Below are 21,515 nucleotides of genomic sequence, written 5' to 3' on the forward strand. Positions count from 1 at the left end.
CGAGTGACCTGGAACAAGGCCAAGGGCAATTGGCATTAGCTGTCACAGTACACTCAGCGGGGGCTCGTGGCTAGTTCTCACAATGACCTAAACCACCACCCGGGAGCCACGGGACTTTGCTTCTGAGGGGTTTAACTGGGGGACTAAGCAGCTCTGAGGTGCCAAGAGGTTCCCCGAAATTCTCGAAATTCTCATACCAGTGTTCAATTAACTTTGGTATCCCAAAGAGCAGAGGCCAAGGATGGCTTGGAGTGGCTTAGTCCTTTCCCCCTCTCCTTTGGCCTCTCCGCCCCATTGTTGTATTTTATAGCGACTGACATTTTTCTCAGTGCTATGTGAAGTGCCGTGCAAAGGCAACTTCCCGTCCCCTAGCGCACTCTCTTCCACCTAGATGGCGCCCCAAGCCCCACCATCTGGAAATTCTGAGCTGCCATCTCCCCGGATCCTTTCCTCCCAGGATCCCCAGGTTTCTTAGCCAGCGCCCCAGGGCTCCCGGTTCACCCGGAGGGACTCGGTCCGCGGTGTGCCGTGCTCGGGGGAACCCCGCCCACCTTGTCATTCCTGCAGGGGAATCCCCGCCCCCCGTCCATGTCACTCCAGGAAGGGAGTTCCCGCCCCTCGAATCTACCAGAGGGAGGGAATCCCCGCCCATCCTGGAGGCTCAGTGGAGCCCCAGCGCCGCGCAGCTGGGAGAGCCGGGCGAGAAGCGGACTCCCGGCGCCGGTGCGTGCGGCCCCGGGCAGGGAAAAGCGGTGGGTGGCGGCTGCGGGGACCCGCCGGGCCGTGGACGCCCGGGATTGCGCCTCCTGTGGCTGCGGACGAACCTAGGCGCTGCAGCTCCGGGCAGGCGCGGTGGTGGCACCGGCGGTGGCAGCAGCGGCGGTAGCTGCGCCGAGACCCACCGGGCGGCGCCTCGGTCCGGACGCGCGAGGAGCAGCCGGAGCCTCCGCCGAGCCGCGTGCAGGTGAAGCGACAGTCCCGCTGTGGCCGGGACGTGGGGCTTAGGGTGGGTGGGGGCCGGTGGAGGCGGAGGCTTGGCACCCCCGAAACCGCGTGCGCCCAGGAAAGTTTAGGGACCAATCCAGGTGCGGGAATCCCAGCCCCGGCTAGGCGGCGAGTAGGGGAGCTGAACCCCGGGCCCACGTTGGGCGGCGCAAACTCCCTGTGCATCCGGCTGGGCGCAGGGAGAACGCGGCCTCGGGAAGAGGGCCCGACAGAGCGGGCCGGGGACAGTGGGACAGCCCGAGGCGCACTGCTGGGCACACTCAATACAGGGCCTGAAGCCCCTGCCGGGGCGCGCGCCCAGGATCCCCATCCCTGGGCCATCGCCAGGTCCCCTCCTCCAGGACGGAGGCACTCAGGTGCTCTGGCCTCAGGTACTGCCTTGGGGTCCATCCTCCCGCGCTTACTCATCTCTTGCCCCCTTCCTGCCTGGAGAAGAGACACGCGGCGCGAGGGCAGGGCGCGCAGACTGCAAGGGCATCTTTGGGGAGGTTACCGGCGTCTGCCAGAGAGATGGGGAACTACGGCTGAGGCGATGCTGCTCTACCTTCTCTCCCTCTGAAGTCCAGTTCCTCCGCAAACCTGGCCTTCTCTTTTCTCTCTCCCTCGCTCTCTTGGATTTGCGTTGACGTTTTAGGTCTTAGGGCTGCTTGTCTTCCTGCAATGCTGAATTGGGGAGGGGGAGGGTCTAGGGTCCCTGGTTGGAGTTTGCCAGAAGCCTGTCCTCAGCAGCCCTCATCCATGCGGAGACCTTGATAAGGGACACTGGAGTGTGAAGAGGACAAGGTCTGACATAGGCTGGTCGCAGAGACTGGAATGGCAGGCACGAGGGCATTCCAGAGCTGCAGACGTGCGCTGGCACTGGAGGTGGAGGAGCGTTGGGGGAAGGAGCGGCCTCTTGCAGCTTGCACGGCCTCTTGCCTCTCACAGAGGTATGGTGCTTCGGGTGGATGTGTTTCCCTTGACAAATCATGATGGAGGTGGCTGCAGAAAGTGATACTCTGGCTTTGCTTTTACACAGAGCCCCCGCTGGACCTTCTGTGCTGCTGGTCCTTCCGCAGTGAGGCCTCCGCCACTCAGTCTGCTCTCAACTTGGGCTCTAGGCACCTGGTATTTTTACCAGCTCTAGGGCCAGCTTTTCTAGTCTGTGACTTCTGAGTGGGGGTCAAGTAGGCACAGATTGGCACATGTGGTGTGGGACGGCTGCTTGTAGGAGTAGAAGAGAATGTCCCAGAACATACCCTTGGCTGCAGGTGATTCTAGAGCTTCATCAATTCCTTCTTCCATTAGAATGGGCCAAAACCCACTGCTCCACTAATAACCACATAGTGTTGTGAGGGGGGAGGGGTGCAGAGAGAGATGTGGGAGCAGGGGGATGGCAGGTGCTGGGAAAGGAAGAATCAAAACCATGTAAAGTATATAAATGTACCTCCCTTAACACAGTTAATATGCTCCTGGAAAAACACTGAATTCTGCTTTAAATATCGTTGAGATTGATTTTTCATGCACTTACGGCAGTTTACTATTTAAGGAAACTTATGATAATTTCTCTATTCATTTCAGCCATTTTTGTGGTTTGCCGTGCACAGGGGCTTAGAGGTTCCTGGGGATGTGCATAGGTGACAGAGGCTCCCTCCTTGCTGTCAGAGTTTCAGTCTATCAGGAGATGTGAGATACGTATACTGAGAGCTCTGATGCAAACCGGTGCCCATGTGGCATGTATAGGCACCCTATATTTATTGAATGGAGAAATGAAGGGATGATCTAACGAATAAAGTACCTGAAGAGTGATCCAGATGCAACATTTTGGGAGTATGGTGGAGAAAGAAACCACTTTTGACTGAGGGGATCTGACAGGCTTGGTGGAGGAGCTATGTGCTTTAGGATGACTCATCTGATCTCTTGCAGGAAGAATTGGGATTGGGGAGAGATGAGAGGTGAGGACCCTGGTGAGCTTATTAAGATAGAGGGTGGGGACCTAATGGAGTTCTGAGCTGGTGAGTGGCAGCGGGCTTGGAAGAAAGGAAAGGCTCATCAGACATGGACTTGAAGTATGGGCACTGCTTTGACTTGGAGTGAAGAAGAAACAAAGGTCACCTGCAGGTGAGGAGCAGAATACACAGTTGGCTGAAATGGGGAGTTTGGAGTTTTAACATTCAGCAGACCAGAGGCCTGGAGAAATCCTTTCAGACTTCTCCTTCTTGACTTCTCCCACATCTAATCAGTCACCAAGGTCCACTGACTGCCTTTCCTTGTAAAACCCATCAGTGGCTCCCAGGACCTGTGGGATGAATTCCAAATCCTATGCCCTTCTTCAGACTTCTTTTCTGCCATATCCTCCGACACTCATGTGAGCTGTAGTCCTCCTGACCTGTACTCCTCTCAGCCTCTACAGCACTGTCTTTCTGCAGTAGTAGTGGGAAGGGCCGGGTCCTGGAATATCCTTTCTCCCCTGGTCCTCCTGATGAACCGTTTTTTTATTCTTCAAGATCCAGCTCAAAGCCTCCTCCTCTGTGAATTCTCTGCCTCTGCCTCTCCCAGGAGACGTAAAGCAGTCCTACCTCTGGACCATAGCTCTACAGAGCCCCCTTTGCACACTCATCATGCTGTCTGGGCCTGTTTCTTTCTTTTTTTTTCGGGGGGCTGCACAGCATGGCATGTGGGATCTTAGTTCCCCGACTAAGATGGAACCTGCGCCCCTTGCATTGGAAGTGCAGAGTCTTAACCATGGACCACCAGGGAAGTCCTGGGTCTGTTTCTTTCTTTTTTTTTTTTTTAATTAATTAATTAATTTATTTTTGCTGTGTTGGGGCTTCGTTTTTGTGCGAGGGCTTTCTCTAGTTGCGGCGAGCGGGGGGGCCACTCTTCATCGCGGTGCGCGGGCCTCTCACTATCGCGGCCTCTCTTGTTGCGGAGCACAGGCTCCAGATGTGCAGGCTCAGTAGTTGTGGTGCACGGGCCCAGCCGCTCCACGGCATGTGGGATCTTCCCCGACCAGGGCTCGAACCCGTGTCCCCTGCATTGGCAGGCAGATTCTCAACCACTGTGCCACCAGGGAAGCCCCCTGGGTCTGTTTCTTTAGGACCTAGTCTTATTCATGCCCAGAAAAGGCCTCGACCAGTCACCCACCAACTTTCTCAGGTTAGACAAGAAGAGAGACAGAGCCTGCACTCCAGACACCCTCCCCACTCCATTGCGCCAGCTGACTGTACTGTAGGGTGTTGTCCCAACCCTGGCTTGGAAGTTCCAGAGCTGGTGGGCTGCACAGGGTAACACAGAGCTGTGCATACTCCCTTGGCCTAGATCTTGTGGGCCTAAGTGACTCAGACTATGGTGGGAGGTGGCTGTCCCTGCTGGAAGGTGGCCCCAGCTCCCTCTTTCTGCATCATCCACAAGGGGAAACATCCCGAAGAAGACAAACCCACAAAAGGTCAGGACCAAGGCAAAGGAGAGGCTGAATCTCATTAACAGGGCAGACTTGGAGACTCAACAGTTTTTAACCTCTTTCTTCTGCCCTCAAAAGTGTGTCCATACTACCAAGTAGGATGCTCGGCAGGCAGGCCCCTAAGGAGGGTGGGCGGACAAGTGCGGGCAGGAATGTCTGAGAAGGGCCAGCATCCCAGGAGGATGATGGGAAAAGGCCATCGACAGAGACTGAGAGCAGCATCTGTAAAGGATGCCCAAGGAAGCCAGGTTGCAAGGGACGAAGGAGAGAGCAAATGCCAAGACAGTGCAAGTGGAGAGTGTAGACACTGGATCCAGAAGCATGCCAGTCAAAAATAACAGGAGGGTAGTTTGAGGAGGTGGTAGCGTTATGGGAAGGTTTATTCAGGAGAGTCCCCCAACTCCCCCTCCCAGGCATGTTTAGTAAACAAAAGAGAAGTGGGAGAGAATGGAGTCAAGATAAGGAGCAGATAAGGGAGGGAAGGGGCCAGAGACATCAGGAGCAGGTGCAGGGAAAGAAAAAAGCTGACATCTGCCTTCCCTGAAATGTAGGCGGGAAGCAGAGGTGGGGCGAGGTGCTGGAGAGAGCCTGCAATGCAGCGGAGGAAGAAAGTATCAGTCTTGGTGAAAGAGAAGGGTTGGCTGCTGACAGCCGGGTGGGCACTGTGTGAGGCTGGGAGCTTGGGGGCACAGGCTGCTGCTGGCCAGGGTGGGTGAACCTGGCTCGTGGCACCAGCTGAGGCAGCCAAGAGGGAAAGGAAGGATGGTGGAACTGGGGTCGGAGACTTGGCTGGAATCCTCACAATGAGAGAACGTCTCGCTAGCCAGATGATTCGAAATTTTGGAGCCTCAGTTTCTGCATGGGCAAAATTGGTAGAGTAGCTACTTCCCAGGATTATTCTTAGGAGGAATAAAAAGAGCTACTGAGATATGCGTATGTCTCAGTGACAGCGTCTGGTATGTGTGGGTCCCGATGAGAGTGTGTTGAGAAATGAATAAACCTCTCGCCAAAGTCAGCGACAGTCCAGTTGAATGTGGAGGCAGGAGGCAGGACTTTTTAGTAGACCCCACTGAAGCGTTCTCCCAGTTCTGGGTGAAAGATGTATCACGGCCCTCTCTGATGCAAAAGTCAAGTTGCCAGGGCTCAAAGCAGGGAGATCCTGGATGGTCTCCCCTCTCCTTAGTGGTTTTTGGAAGGAGCGATACATTCAGACTGGCTAATTCCTGCACTCCAAGAAGCGGAGGCCCAGAAAAGCAGAGAACTCGCCTCATTTCAGTACAACCAGAGCTAGATTCACAGTCTAAGGTGCTCGATCTGGGAACCGTCATCTTTCAATGGCAGCTGTGCAAGATGCAGGTGGGTGATGAGGAATTCAAAATCTGTGGCCTCCCTTGGTTTTATTAATGGATCTATCATTATACTTAGATTAGATAAATATTCTCACTCATTCGTAAAGAGGGGAGGGAAAGGAGCGCTTAACTTGATTTAGGAAATAATAAACGTGTGCCAAATTAAATGATATTTGGGGAAAATGTGCAGAAAGTTTTTTAAGGAAAGAGAAGTATAAAAATATGTTCTCAGATTATCCTTGATTTAATTTTCCAGCCGGATGGTCTATATCTAGATTATGTTGTCCTTTGGGTTTATGCATAGGTTCCATATAAAATGATGGATCCTTTCATGGCATTTAAAACTTTTTAATCCTTGATCTTATAATAACCATCTCTATTGATGGAAATGGAAATGGAAAAAAAAAGATGGACTTGGGAAAGGATACATTTCCCCGGGGTTCTGCAGTTCTGGGCAGAGACAGGATTTGAAGCCAGGTAGGTCATCTGATTCAGACTTGAATCGCCTGTGATCTAAAGAGCTCAGCGTTCTATTTACAAACGTGTTCAGGAAAACACTGGGAGCATTTACGGTTTGAAAACTCAATAGTTGAAGGGTCCCTTTGTGGTGTGATACGGCGGCCGGGCCGAGAGATGTCTTGTTAAGGCACTAAGTGTGCGGAGAAGACACATCTGTCTGTTAAGTCTCTCCAGCTCCCGGAAGAGGCCTGCCCCTGGCCGGGGCCTCTCCAATGCCAATAACATCTTCTCCACCCCATGTTCGCAGTGGGGCCGGGCAACAATCCCCATCCTGAGAGCCGCTGGCTTCGGGATGCGTGCATTACCTGCACGAATACATAGAGTGAACAGTGACTGGGCTATTAGCTTGCGGAAAATCAGAAACTTAAGCATTCACTCTTTGTGAAGCAGTCTAATGAAACCAGATAGCATTGAACATCTCACTAAGTTATGCCTGGATTATTTATTTTTGGGATTTTAAGTGTTTCTGTGGCTCATCAAACACTCTAACACGTGAAGGGGTTTTGGAGAAGCAGGGTTTGGGGAACCAGCTTTACAGCAAAGAGGACTAATTTTGCCCACACTGATGTCGCAGCTTTAGATAAAATAATAGCAAAGAGATAGGGGAAGTTTTGTTGCCTTAAGCAGCCTGAAATGCCTAGCTATCCACATGAGGATTAAGAAAAAAAATCACACTCTCTGAAGGATTTGCAGATCTCTGAAGGACCATAATCCAATCCCTTGCCTTCAGGTTGAAGTAAATTTAGCGCATTCCAGAATAGATCTGTGGTGTTTGAGCAGCCTCCTGAGGAGGGGCTTTCATGGTGTTTGTGGCCCTTAATAGAATGATGCTCCAGACTGGGTCCCTGGAGGGTTTTGGCAGGAGTGGAAATGCATTTGGACTGAGCCGCTCATGGTCTCCCTTTTTATCAACACCTGACACCACCAGCACTTGCTTTTGCCTGCGCTCCACTTTAACTAACTCTGCTACCTCAACCGAATCATCCTAGTTAAAACACATACACTGTGTCACCCTGGCTTCCGAGGGATGAGCATCCTGCTTTGCTAAAAATCAAGATGCATGGATGCAATGCAGAATCAGATTCCCACCATTATCTAAGAGCTGTGGAATCCAAAGCCAGCTCCCTGGCTGAGACCTGCCTGCTGCAGGAATACAAGCTGTGTTGGGAGGCGGCTGGGAGGGAGGGTAATTTTGGATCAGGGTGTTCTCAGTAGAGGGCGGGGGCACTAGGCTGCCTCACAGGGGAGGCCTCTGGGCATCCAGAGGAAGGTAGTGGGAGGAGAGACAGTGCCTGGGAGACTGGCTCCCCCAGGGCCCTGTCTGGCTACTGTCTCTCCTAAGGAGCTCTTGGGATACCTAGGGGGGAAGATGCAATAAACACTGGCTCTTTCGTCCCTTTCACCAGAGGCCAGAGTGCTGCACATGCCTTCTAATGTGAACTTGCTTGTCCTGTTTACACGTCTTGGGATGGGGTTGGAATTCCAATATTCCACAAGACCCCTTCTCTGTTAGCCATGCTATCTTAGGTTGGTGTAAACAAGTTTGAACACCCAGTAATGCCCTCACCCCTGAAGACTATTAAGTGGTTCTTGACACTGCTTATATTTGCATGCAGGTGATCAAATATAATTACAAAGCCTCTTCTAGTGTTTGAACATTTCTTTTTTTACACCTATAAAGATGAGAATGGAGCCAATTTTAATAAAGCAAGATGTCAATAAACTCTTTACATTTTTATGTGTTGGCCAATGGACACTTATAGAATGTCTGATTTCAGCTGTGCTTCAGTTACATTCCCCACCACCCCCTTTTTGACACAGTGCGTCTTATAGAGATTTGGGTAAAACTAGAGTGTGCTATATGGGTCTCTAGGTGAAGAAAATTAACTTCCAAGGCTAAAGCAGCCGTGCAAATATTATTCCTAAGTCACTCAGCATATAAATTTGTCATCGCTTTCCTCTAGTTTTCCACTGCCCACTCTCCACCCCTACCCCACCCTGGTCACAGTTATTCCCAGTATCATTAGGCTAAAAGAAGAGACAGCTGTCCCCAGAAAATGTGTTCCAAGTGTCCTCATCAGCGTGGATTCTCATGAGAGAGCAGGCAGTGAGATGGCACAGGGAGAGGAAGGTACCAGAAAGGACCGCATTAACCCCTCTCTGGACCAACTACTCATCTTTAAAAACCTGAGCAGATGTGAGGCTTATTGACTTCTTTATCGTGACTGCTGGGGAGCAGCGTTCAGCAGTTTCTGGCACCTGGGAGTCACACACGGCCCCTGAGCACCCTTCCCACCCTCTGGCCCCTCACCTGCTCAGTGTCCTGGGCACCATCTATCTCTTGAGGGTCTCTGGAGATGATCAGCCCTTTCCCCCATACTCTTCAGGATCCATATGCCTCAGGATCTGGCACAATATTCAGTACATGGGGAAAAATGAAAGTCATTTGAATGTTCCCTATTTGACAGGCACTGTTCTAGACACTTTACACGTATTAACTCATTTAATTCTCATAACCATCCGATGAGATCCATGCTGTTATTATCCCCATGTTTGTTTCCTAAGGCTGCTGTAAGAAATTACCACAAACTTGGTGGCTTAGAACTACACAAGTTTATTCTCTCATAGCTCTGGAGGTCAGAAGTCTGAAATCAGGTGTCAGCAGGGCCATGCTCCCTCTGGAGGCTCTCAGGGAGAAGACTTCCTGGCCTCTTCCAGCTTCTGGGAGCTGTCAACATTCCTGTGGCTGTTTCACGCCAATCTCCATCTCTGTCTTCACATCGCCTTCTGCCCTGTGCGCTCGTGTCTTCTCTTGTGTGTGCATGTCTCTGTTTTGCGTGTCTCCTATAAGGACACTTGTCATTGGGTTGAGGGCCACCCGGATAATTCAGGATGATCTCAACTCAAGATCCTTAATTGAATTATATCTGTGAATAAGGTCATATTCACAGGCACCAGGACGTGAACATATCTATTACAAAGTCACCATTTATCCCACTACATACCCTTTTGCAGATGGAGAAATGGTGCACTGTGTTTAGGCAAATTCCCCAAGGCTACAGGAGTTTGTGGAACCACGGTTTAAGTAGAGCAGTTTGGCTCCAGAGCTTGTGTTGTTGAACTACAGATCTTCCTCTACTTATAATGTGGTTACGTACTATAATAAGCCCATCATAGTAATACTCATTGTAAATTGCAAATATCATAAGTCAAAAATGCACTGAATACACCTAACCTATGGGACTTCCCTGGCCAGTGGTTAAGTCCAGTGGTTAAGACTTCAAGCTCCCAATGCAGGTGGCACGAGTTCGATCCCTGGTTGGGGAACTAAGATCCTGCGTGCCGCGCAGTGTGGCCGTACAAACAAACAAACAAAAACAAAGAATACACCTAACCTACCAAACATCACAGCTTAGCCTAGCCTACCTTAAATGTGCTCAGAACACTTGCATTAACCTATAGTGGGCAAAATCATCTAACACAAAACCTATTTTATTAAAAAGTGTTGAACATCTCATGTAGCTTATTGAATACTATACTGAGAGTAAAAAGCAGAATGGTTGCATGGGTACAGAATGGTTGTAAGTGTATCGGTTGTTTACCCTGGTGATGGCGTGGCTGACCGGGAGCTGCGCTCACTGCTGCTGCCCAGCATCTCCAAAGAGTGTTGTAACCGCCTGTCGCTAACCCGGGAAAAGATCAAAATTCAGCATTCGAAGTATGGTTTCTACTGGCTGTGCATCACTCTTGCACCATCGTAAAGTTGAAAAATTGTAAGTCGAACCATCATAAGTCGAGGACCATCTATCGTCTCTACTACGTCTCAGTAAATGTGCTCTGATTGTTTATGGTATGAATGGATGACAGGATAGGTGGGTAGATAGATGGGTGGAAAGATGCTGATAGCAGTAACTGGCCAACGCTCTCCTTCCCAGCGTACTGAAAATTACACCAACATCAACTGATGTTCATTATTTTATGATGTTGCCCCAGGACTTGACCTTGGGTCCTCTTCTCTGGTTATTCTCCCTTCTAGGGAGATCTCATCTACCATCTGTGTTATGTTGCCTCTGAAATTTATGTCTCTAACTCTCACCGACTTCCAGACGCGTATACCCCACTGCCAACCTGACATCTCTGCATGGGAATAGAATGGGCGCCTCAGACCTAGCACGATCAAAATGGAAGCCTTGATATTTACCCCTCAGGCTACTTCTTTCCTTCTCCTCCCACCTCAGGAATTGGCACCAGCATCCACCTACAGGCTCATTCCCCAAACCTAGAAACCGCGCTTCATTCTTCTCTTTTCCTCCCACTCCAGCAGCTAAGTCTGTGAGTCCTGCTGGCCCTCCCTCCAGTATCCGCCTTCTCCCCATTACCATGGCAGCCCCCCTAGTTGAAGCTACCGCCACTTGTCCCTGGACCGCTGCTGCCATGGTCCTCTAACTGGGCCTCCCCAGAGTACTCTTGACCCCTAATCCTTTCTCCTCAGAGCAGCCAGAGGGACCTTTTAACGCACATATCAAGTCATGTCACTCTGCAGCTTCAACCTGGGGATTTCTCATTGCCATTTGAATATGATTCAGGCCCTTTGCCCCAACCTGACTCGCAGGTGATTTCCTCTCTTCCCACTCATTGCCCTCACTCTCTGTGTCCAGAAACACTGTCCCTTATGGAGTATAGTAAGCTCTATCCCGGAAGACGGTCTTACCTCTTCCTGGAAGCTTTTTCCTTCAAACGTTCAAAGACCTTCTTCTCCACAATCATATACTTTAAAATGGCCACCCCCCAGGTGCTCTATCATGTTGCTCTTTTTCCGTTTGAAATAAAGTTTTGATTTATTTGTTTATTGTTTGTCTCACCTGTTGGAATGTAAGTTCCATCAAAGCAAGGACCTCGTTTTGTTTACTGTATCTCCAGTGCTGACAACAATGCCTAGTATACAGTAGGCACTCAATAAATAGCTGTTGAACAAGTAAAGCACTTGTTACATTCCAAGCACTGATCCCAGTTATCCTTATTTTTCAGATGATGAAAAGTAGCCTCAAAAAGTTTAAATTGCTTGCCTAAAGTTGCACATCTGTTAAGAGTTGGAACAAGAATGTGAACCCAAATCTCTCTGTCTCCTAAGCCCGCGTTCTTAACTGTTATTCCATATAGAGTCTCCGAGAAGGAGGGACTGCCTAGGATCCCTAAAGTCCCTACAGAGCTCTGAGTTTTCTAATTCATTTTTCTGCTCAGAAACCCAGGACACAGATTGTTAAAACACAGGGAAGAAATATACTTACTCAGATTCTCAATGTACTGTTTCTCTGAAAAGTTGGCCCTGGGGCTTAAGCTTGAGAAGTCAAGAAGTTCATTTCTTTTTTTCACCACTTGGTCATTTAGGCTGAAGACGTTTTCTGATCCACCTAGAGAATTAATGGTTTAAACCCTCTTCCTTGAATGCTTATAGGAAAGGCAGAGACAAGCAGGTTGCATCCTGATCATCTCTGCAGGGAGAGTGCAAAGGTGAAATTTGTTTGCATTCATAAGAAGCCCTGAGATCTTCCTCCTCCTGGTTTTCCTTTTGTATCACCACTTTCCTGTAGTTTGGTTTTTGTCTGCCTCCCTGTCTCCTCCCAGTTGATAGACCCCTACAATGACAACATGGACCCCATTTTTAGATGGTTGAGAGCAAGACCCTCTGCATTGGGTCTTGCTAAAACACTGGTCTATTTCTCTGTCACCAGCTTTGGGCCAGTCATGGAAGAGGCCAAAGGATAGGCTCTTGCCAGATGTGGGGCTCAAAGGAACTTCTGCCAGTTTCAGACTGGGGAAAATGAGAAAGCAGCTATTTGTTTCCTTCCCTGCTCTTGGGCCCCCTTTTAAAAATAGGTTCCATCTTGAGAATTACATCAGCATCCCGATAAGTAAACATCAGACAAAAAGCTACTCCTTCAGGCAAATAGTAATTGTGAGAATGGCCAAGACCCACGAATGTAGGTTGGGCTTTTATTCGTAGAAAGGGCTATAGTGGCTGATTAGTGTATTTGGCAAATATAGCTGCTTTCCTGCAGGGAAGCAGAACTCTGGCCATTTGATACGTCATGCGCTTTGCCTCTGCTGTCATGAGCGGGGGTGGGGGGGGTGGGGGTTGCTATGGTAACCAGAACTTTGCCCAGAGGGTTGTGCATGTAAAATGTCACTCATTAGCAGTCTCCTTTATTTTTATCATGAACCAAAGAGGAGCTGCTCATTGTTTCTGCTAACAGGCAGGTGGGTGGTCAAATGGAGCCCAGGTTGAATTGTATGTGCTGTTCTGATGTGGAATATCGCCACCCACCACAGTTCGCATTTGCTGGATCAAGAAGTCCTTCTGGATTTCCATTGGTTAAAATCCATGCTGGAACCTGCACGCTGGGATAGTTGGACTTATTTTTTCTAACTCTTTCTCAATGGCTACTCCCCATCTTCATCTTGACACAGCATGTGAACTTTGCTAATAGGGGTGGTCCTGCAGATAGGAAGTAGGTAGCTTCCCGTAAAATCACTGAAAACTATGAAAGCTCAGCAGACATTTGAAGGAGGTAGTATTATCAATGATGCTCAGTTCTCTCCTAGAGTTTGTACTTTGTCCTCGCCGCTGCAAACCAATTTTTTTTCCTTTTCATCCAATTAATATTTATTTAGTACATATCACATACAGAAAAGGTATGTACACTTCACATTCAGTGCATGAGGAAGAAGAATAAATAAAATTCAGATTGCCTTGAATTACCAATCCCATCAAATTATTTAACTCTCTTTTGGGATGGGAGAGAAACAACAGAGAAAGCATTCCTTGAAGAACATGATGTGCTTCCTAAACCCCGCTTTTGCTGGAAACTTGGAACTGGCTAAGAACCCCCTTAGGCATATTTACTCATAAACATGTATATCTAGGCCTGGGTGAATCTGGGCAATGTCACATTGTGCTGTATCACCTGTGGCTTTTGTTGGGAAAGTGAACTGCAGTCCAAAGTGAAGCCAGAGCCACTTCTTCAGTTGATGTCAGCAGTGTGTCAGAAAGAGTAGACTAGAAGGTTCTTCTAGGCAGAAACCATGAGATGCTGTGACTGAAACACCCAGGGCAGTGCCTGGACCATACTAGATCCTTCATGAAGGTTTTTTAAATGAATGAAACTAGTGTCAGACCAGCATGGCTGAGTGGGGAGAATAATCGGTACTACATACTTCAGGTCATACCTACAGCTAATCCATGAAGATCCCTGAAGTCTGAAATGGTCTTGCCCTTCAGAAACTTATCATCTAATAGGGGAGCTAGTAAATCTGAGACAGTGCTAGTTATGATTTAAGATGTATGGGAAGATGAATCTTCTGATATGTGTCTTAAGAGAGATCTTCCCATCACAATATTTTTCCAAATGGAAAGATTTCCACTTTACAGAGTGATCATTTTAGGTGATTTCATGAACATTGCACTTGTACAGCCCCGGGGCATTTCTTCAGTAAATCAGATAGAGACCTACTGTGTACTAGACTCTTAGATTCTATTAGGGAAGACAGACATTTGATATATTTTAAGCTGCGTCCAAGAACATGACCTCCTAGAGAAGTGATTCACTACCTTGTTGTACATCACAGACTGCTCTTATCAAGGTCGCTAATGACATCTACATTGCTAAACCCAAGGACCGACTCTCAGCCTTTTCCATGCTCCTTCAAAGCATTTGATGCACACAGTTCATCCCTGCTTTATTCTTGAAATGCATCCTTCCCTTTGCTCTCTGAACACCATACCGTACGGACATTCCTCCTTGCTCACCAGCCAGCATTCCTTCGCAGTTTTCTTGACTGTCTTCTCTTCTCCCTGATCTCTCAACTGTTGGAGGGCCAAGGACTCATTACTTGCACTTCTTGTCTTTTCTTTCTGTGATTACAATCTGTGATGTCAGTCATTCTCATGGATTTAAATGCCATCCGTAAGCCAAGAATTCACACCAGTGTATCTCCATCTTGTACCGCTTGCGTATAGAATTATCTATCTGATACCTCCACTGACGGCCATCTCAGGCTTTAACGTCTAAAACTAAGTTCCTGATTCCCACCCCTTCCCCTTCCAGATGCTTTGTCTCTAGTTAGTTCTTCCAAAGATACCCAGAATCTGACCATGGCTCATCACCTCTCTTCATCCCCGGTGTCCTCATCTCGCAAGTGGGCTATTTCAGGAATTGCTCGATTTCTACCTCTTCTCTTTCCCCCCATAGCATATTCTCAACAGAGCAGCTGAGTAATTCTAGATTCAGAATACAAACCAGATCATGTGACTTCTCTGTTCAATCTTTCCCATGACTCCCCATCTCACTCAGAGTAAAAGCTGAACTCATTACTTAACTTACAGGCCCTCCCCTTCCCATCCTCCCTGACTCCATCTCTGTAACTCTCCCTCTCTGCTCAAGCCACACGCCACCCTGGCACACTGATGCCTCGGGGGCACCGCACCTGCTGTTCCCTCTGCCTGGTGTGTTCTTCTTTCATGTAGCTGAGTTGCTACTTTCTTCAGGTCTTGATTCAAATGTCACCTTCCATGAAGTCTTCCATGCCACCCTGTTCCAGCCTGAGATTTCACATCCCCCTTCTCAGCTTTATTTTCTCCTTTGCACCTGGTCAGTGTTTAAGCATATATATTTTACTGACTTAATTTGCCTTTCTGCCTGCTCTACCCGGCTGCATTGTAAAATTTATGAGGCTATTTTTCTGAAGTGGGGGAGCCTATTTGATTCACTCATATCTTCAACACTTAGAACAAGGCTCAGCATATAGCAGGCACTCAGGAAACAATTTGTTGAGAGAATGAGGTTAGAATCACTGGTATTTTTCATTTAAATATTGATGCCCTGGGGATTGTGATGTAATTGGTAGGACAAGCACAAGCATTGGTATTTTCTGAACGTTCCCCAGGTCGTTCTAATGTGGAGCCAGGGTTGCAAACCACTACTTGTTTTTTTTCTTCTTGGGATCTTTACCTCTGTGGCATATGTTGTTGCATTCTTAGAAAGTCCATTAGGCTCAAATCTTAAATTTCCGGGGATGATTTTAATGAAATTTGTGCTGTGTGTAATAGCATACTAGGGTTTTCATCGGAGCATCTGGTTAGAGTGAGTGTAGTGGACGTTCATCCTTGCATGACCTTGGCTGAACTTTGCCTGGAGGCACAGACCCCCTCTTGCAAAGTTAAGTGTTTTCTTTGTTAATTTCCCTGTTCAGCAGCAGGCTTTTCTCTTCCTACTGTCAGCCCTCCCTATCTGTGTATCCGTGGGCTCTGCATCTGCAGATTGAGCCCACTGCTGGCTGATGGAAAATATTCGGGGGAAAAAAATTCCAGAAAGTTCCAAAAAGCAATACTTGAATTTGTCAGTATTTACATTGTATTTATAGCCATTTACATTGTATTAGGTATTATAAGTAATCTAGAGATGATTTATAGTACAAGGAAGGATGTGCGTAGGTTATATGCAAATACTACGCCATTTTATACATGGGACTTGAGCATCCTCTGATTATGGTATCCTCAGGGGTCCTGGAACCAGTGCCCCACGAATGTATTTGAGAAGTGAGACGGGATTTGGATGCAGCTTAACTTCTTTCATCTGCATGGGCTATATGCATTTATTTCACACCGCCCGCCCAGAATGCCCCCCTACCCCTTGCCTGAACTCTGTCCATCCCTTAAGACCCAGGCAAAGTCTCATTCCCTTTGAAGAGTGTTTCTCCTCAGCCTCCAGCTAGCAGCCTCTCTCAGAAAGTCTGGCGCACACACTGCTTGGCACATTCTCTTGGCATCCAGCACATGCTGCCTTGGTTAGTGAACCTTTTGGTGAAAGTGTCTTTCTTTGTTTTTAGCTCCTCCTAGGCTAGACTGTGAAGTCTCGGAGGCTCTTGACCATACCTCTCACATCTTTGTGTCCCCAGCAGCAGGCTGTAAACAGATGTTGATGGACTGGCTAAACTGGTCCAGTTTAATGTATTGGCAGCTTCTAAGGAGCATTGCCAAGGGGAAAGGGTGTCCCTCTTGGCATAATTAGGGACTATACCCTTCATAAACACCCTGGCATTTTTTACTCTGGGTTATTGTTGATCTGTATCTTTCTCATCCCATGTTCTTTTTTAAGCAACTAAATATGTAGCTTGTAAGATTTAAAATCTCAGGATTTCAGTAACCTGGTTGAAAATGATGTACTCAAGAAAGCTCAGGTATAATCACATTTGCCTTTATTTTCAAAATCAGATTCAAGGAAATAAATTTAAACTACTCTTTAGGGCTGCTGAGAGGAAGTCCTGAGACAGGGCAAAGTGGGGCACCTTATACAGCCCTTCTCTCTCTATTTGAAATAGTGGCTTTTCTATTATAGTCTCATTATCAGGCTAACATTCTTCATTTCAACTGGCTGGGAGATCAGGTAACCCGATCTACTGGAGTAAGAGGAAGTTTTAGAAGCTAAGGTCTCAACACCTTTGTGGCCTTGTGAAGCCCTAGGATTGGGGAAAAGTGATGTCATGGTGAGACAGGAAGTGTTATAAAGCAGTAAAATGTCATAAACCGATTTCCATCTGGTCTTAGGTGTATAAGACACAGCAAAGAAAAGCGCATTGTGTTTTTATCCAGTGAGGATAAGGTTACTAGACCAGTACATCATGGGAAAGCTGTTGACATAATGAATGTGGACTTTTCAACAAGGTGTTTGGATGGTCTCTTGTGCTATCTTTGTGGGCAAGCTGGAGAAACGTGGACTGGACAGTTGCAGAAGGTGGTGATTTGTAGCTGACTGGCTACATGCCCGTACAAAGGGGTTGATGGATTGGTGTCAATCCAGAGAGAGGGTTCTAGCAGTGAGAGTCAGACATAGTTCTGCCATTGGATTTATCCTGCTCCTGTTCAACGTTTCTATCGATGACTTAAATAAAGACATGGATGACACATTTATCCCATTTGTTCATGACCCAGATCTGGGAAGCACAGTGACCTCATTTCACACCAGAATCAGAATCTAAACTGACATATAGGATAGGCCACGTCCTGCAAGATCAGCCAAGGGCTCAAGTGAAGTTCCCTCACTTATGTCCGAAAAGCCAACTGCATTTATTACAAGACAGTCAGGAAGCTGCTTTAATAGTGGTCTTTGTGTAAAAGATTTAGGCAGTTCATTTGACTATATGATCAGTGTGCACCAACACTGTGATGTGACTATTAAATAAATGTAAATCCCAGTTGTGAGGGGCCCAGAAACAGTGTTGATCCTCTGCACTAGTCCCACACATCCAGACTATTATGTGCTGCTCCAGGCAACATGTGGTGTAAAGTAACATATCCAGAGGCAAGGGTCCAAGATGGGGGAATTGGTCGGAGAGAGTTGAAGGAAAGATGATAGTGCCTTCCAAATCCTCCCCCTTCCAGCCCATGCCCCTGGGGACCATCACTTCACCCACTCCTTTGCCAATACTCTAAACTCCCTATCTCCTTCCCTTTTGCTATCCCCACCAAAATCCCTCCACCGAATAAGTTCAACCACCTGCATCTTCTGCCTCTGTGTCCTGGCTGCTAAGCACTTCTGTGAAAGAGGAAAAACCCACCATCTATTTGGATCGGTGCACCTGCAGAATAATGGCCTCTGAACTCATCAGCCTCATAGGCTGGCAGGCAGGTGGACAGTCTCTACGGGAGATCACCTTTCCCTGCCGTTTCCCCCACTGCCTTGTCTGACTCTCCCCCCGCCCACCTCAAACTCCTACCTTGTGACCTTCACCCTCCCTCCAAGCTGGGGACCTTCATGTTTTCTTCACAGGGAGAATCATCGGAAACCCCCTCAGTCCTGCTCCTTCACTTACAGTCTATTTCCGCATCCAGCCTGCACTCTTTCCTTCACGCCTGAGAGAATTTCCCTCCTTTTACTGAACATTTACGCCAGACTCAGTTATCGATCACACTTAATCAGCATACTCTTTCCCCTTTGTCTTTAACCTCCCCCTGCCTATGAGCCTTTCCTCTCCACCATGTGCAAACGTCACCCCTCTTTAATTAAGTCCCCTCTGCCTTTATATCCTTAACAACCAAATTACCTGAAACTGGTCTGTAGTGGCTGTTTTTACTTCTTTAATCTCTCATTAATCCCTCAGTGGACTGTGCAATCTGATTTCCATTCCCAAACCCCCATTGAAAGTCCCTTGTGGTGACCACCGATGGGCCTCTACATCCAAATCCAATGGAAACGTTTCAGTACTTCAGTTGGCCCGCAGTCCAGTTCCTCCTTTGTGAAACACTGTTCTCCAGCTTCTCTGCTACCACTCCCTTCCTGGATTTCTTTGTGCCTCTTTAATGGATGCCTAGTCTTAATCTTCTCTCTGAGCTCGTCTCCATGGAGCACTTTCATTGATTTTTGCAACAACTTTTATTCCTCTTTACTTTTTTGGACTGGTTTATACTTCACCTCTTAAACAGGGATGTTCTCATTTCCCCCCTAGGCAATTTCATCCACATTTTCCACTTCAGCCACCACTATATACAGACCCCTCCAAACTCTGTCCTTTTAGCCTCTACCCTCCTCCTGGGCTCAGGACTCCCATGTCCAGTGTCCGCTCACCACCTCCACCTGGCGACCCTCAGCTACTCCAGAGCAGCACATCCCAAACTGATCTCATCACCTCTCCCACATGAGCCTGCCCCTCCTCCTCTGTTCTCTGTCTTGGCCAATGGCACCCCCTCAACCAGCCCCCAAACAATGAATCTGGACTCACCCTCAACTCTCTGTGGTTCTGTATACTTGCATGTGGGAAGTTTGCAACTCTAATCCATCAGGTGGCCAAATAAATAATTTCAATGGCTTTCCTGGGCAGGACTGCTAAGACTTATTCTCATTTCTGGTCCAGAAGCCAGAACAAAGGCCAGAGCATTTGAAATTAAGGGACAGAGATATAGCTCCATGTTGGGAAATGTTTTTTAACATTATAGTCTCAAAGGGGCATGGGCTGCCTTGAGAGGCGGTAAGTTTCCCTTCACTGCAGGCACCAAGCAGGGGCTGGAGGACTGTTGCAGGACTGGGCTGGGGGACTTCTAATGCTTCTGCCAACTCTGAGGTTTAATTCTGCAGCTAATAAGTTCTTCCTATCTCCTTTGTCCCCATCATCTCATTTATGCTTCCTAGTAGATTATTAGCCCCGTTTTATGGATGAGGAATCAGAAGCTCGAGGGTCAGGTAATTTTCCCAAGGTGATCCAGCTGGGTGATCAGTATTAGGGCCAGGCCTCCAAAGCAGACTAGTGTCCCCAAAGCCCACTGTTTTTGTGAAGCTGCTGCCTTCTATTTGGCATTGGAAACAGACTTCAGTTCAGTAGAGTGTAGTCAGCTCACTGACGCAGGTAGACCTTTGCAGATAATTGAAAGGAGCAATTTTGGGGTTCAGAGCTTAAATAAATAAATTTGGAGCTTAAGTTTTTCTTAAATATGTCCCCATATTTATTGGCCTATTATCCTTCCCCTCCATGTCTCCAGATGTTTTATCATTATAACGATCAATCCTAATAACCAAATGCAATTTTCTTCCTAGGCCACCATTTCCATTTCCCAGAGGCTTGGGAAGGAAAAAATGAGAAAGGGTCAATGCTTCCATTTACTTAGAATGGCTTTTAATTAAATGCAGGTTCCAGCTTCAGAGGTTCTGTGTTGCTGCTATAATAGTAGCCTGCTGGGTGACCAACGCTGAAGGGGGCAATCCTGGGTTTTCTTTTACGAACTTGAAAGAAAGGGAGGAGATACCACATATTTGGGGAGGGGAGGGATTGGCTTGAGGTATAGAAAGAATATAAGCAAATATTTACCTTTTCATTTTTGCCTCTACTACAGTGTCATGGAGGAAAACAGAGGTCTGATAAAAACAGCAGATAAGCATCGAAATGAAAGGCAGCCAGTCTAGGACAGTACCTGGGCGGGAGCTAGAGGTCCGAGGGAATGGTTGAGTTGAGGATCTGAAATCCAAACTGTAGAGACTCACCTTGCAGATAACCGTGAGTGGATATTTTTGTGGCCCTCATTAGCTGCCATTGCCAGAGCTCTAAGGAGCACTTATCCTCTTACACCCTCTAAGGTATATGATTACTTCTCCATCTTTCACCTGATCCCAACCTTATTGTTTGAGTACTCACAGTTCTTAGTCTGCAGGCTTGAGGGTTAGGCAAGGATTGAGGAAATAAAATCCAGCATTAATTCTCAAGCCTAAAGATGGATAGAATAACCAGCTTCTCTCTCAATGCTTTTTTTCAGAGAAGCAAAATGTAGCTGTTGTCATTGTTAAAGGTGCAAAGCAGGATTGGGAAGGTTGAATGAAAAGAGTAATGGGCCAGCAGCCAACACTCTGCTCTAGCTCAGATACTGCCACTGTCTAGCTTTAGATCCTAGGTTCTTCACACTTGGAATGAAGCAATTGCACTTAATGATTCTTAAAGTCTCTCTTATCTCTTAAAGAAGAAAATGTCCTGACACACGCTCATAGCTCAGTACTCCACATGTTGCCTGTTACTTGAGAACAAATCATCCCATTCCTGCCTCTCACCACTGAAGACCCACTCATGTCTGTAGTGCCTTGGACCTCACGTTCTGTCCTAAATGAATCAATTCCTCTAAATTAAGCTACCCATCAAAAATACCATTTTCTGTCAGGAATAATTTCCATGAATATTAAAAGACTTACAAGGCAGGAAAAATTCAGTTTCCCTTCCACTGACAATTATTTCTTCCCTGAAATGTTAGAGATCATCTCTTTTAATCTCATATTTGATAAATGTACAAATCTAGGCCCAGAGAGGTGAGGTGGCTTTCTAAGTGTTACACAGCAAAGAGTCTTCTGTAGGACATTTTCCCCACTGCTCAAAAGGGAAAGATACAGGTACTTGGCAATCAGCAGTTAAAAGAAAATTATGGTTTAATTTCCAAGAGAGTTATTTTTAAACAGGAGGCTGTTTCACCTTGGAATTTTTTTAAGAAAAAAAATAATAAACAAGTGCACCAGATTTGTCCTTTTAAGCCAGTTGAAGGAGTGTGCCCTCTCTATGTTGTTGAAATTGGCAGGCTGACATCTTACAGACAGACTGTTCTGGTCTACTCGGTTAGCTGTTATCCCAAATGCAAATCTGACTCATGGGTGAGATCATGAGAAATCTGGACTATT

At 47.4% G+C, this 21,515-nt stretch overlaps 1 protein-coding gene across 3 annotated transcripts in view; it reads left to right on the top strand.

Moving 5' to 3' along the window:
• The first annotated feature begins 651 nt into the window (after positions 1 to 651).
• Positions 652 to 21,515, top strand: part of PDZD2 (PDZ domain containing 2) — a 372,691-nt gene continuing 351,827 nt past the window's right edge. For all 3 annotated transcript variants that reach the window (XM_057540562.1, XM_057540563.1, XM_057540564.1), the window contains exon 1: positions 652 to 964. The gene's annotated coding sequence lies outside the window, so the exon portion shown is untranslated. The remainder of the gene's footprint in view (positions 965 to 21,515) is intronic.

This window comes from Balaenoptera acutorostrata, chromosome 2, assembly GCF_949987535.1.
Source record: "Balaenoptera acutorostrata chromosome 2, mBalAcu1.1, whole genome shotgun sequence".
Lineage (NCBI taxonomy): Eukaryota > Metazoa > Chordata > Mammalia > Artiodactyla > Balaenopteridae > Balaenoptera > Balaenoptera acutorostrata.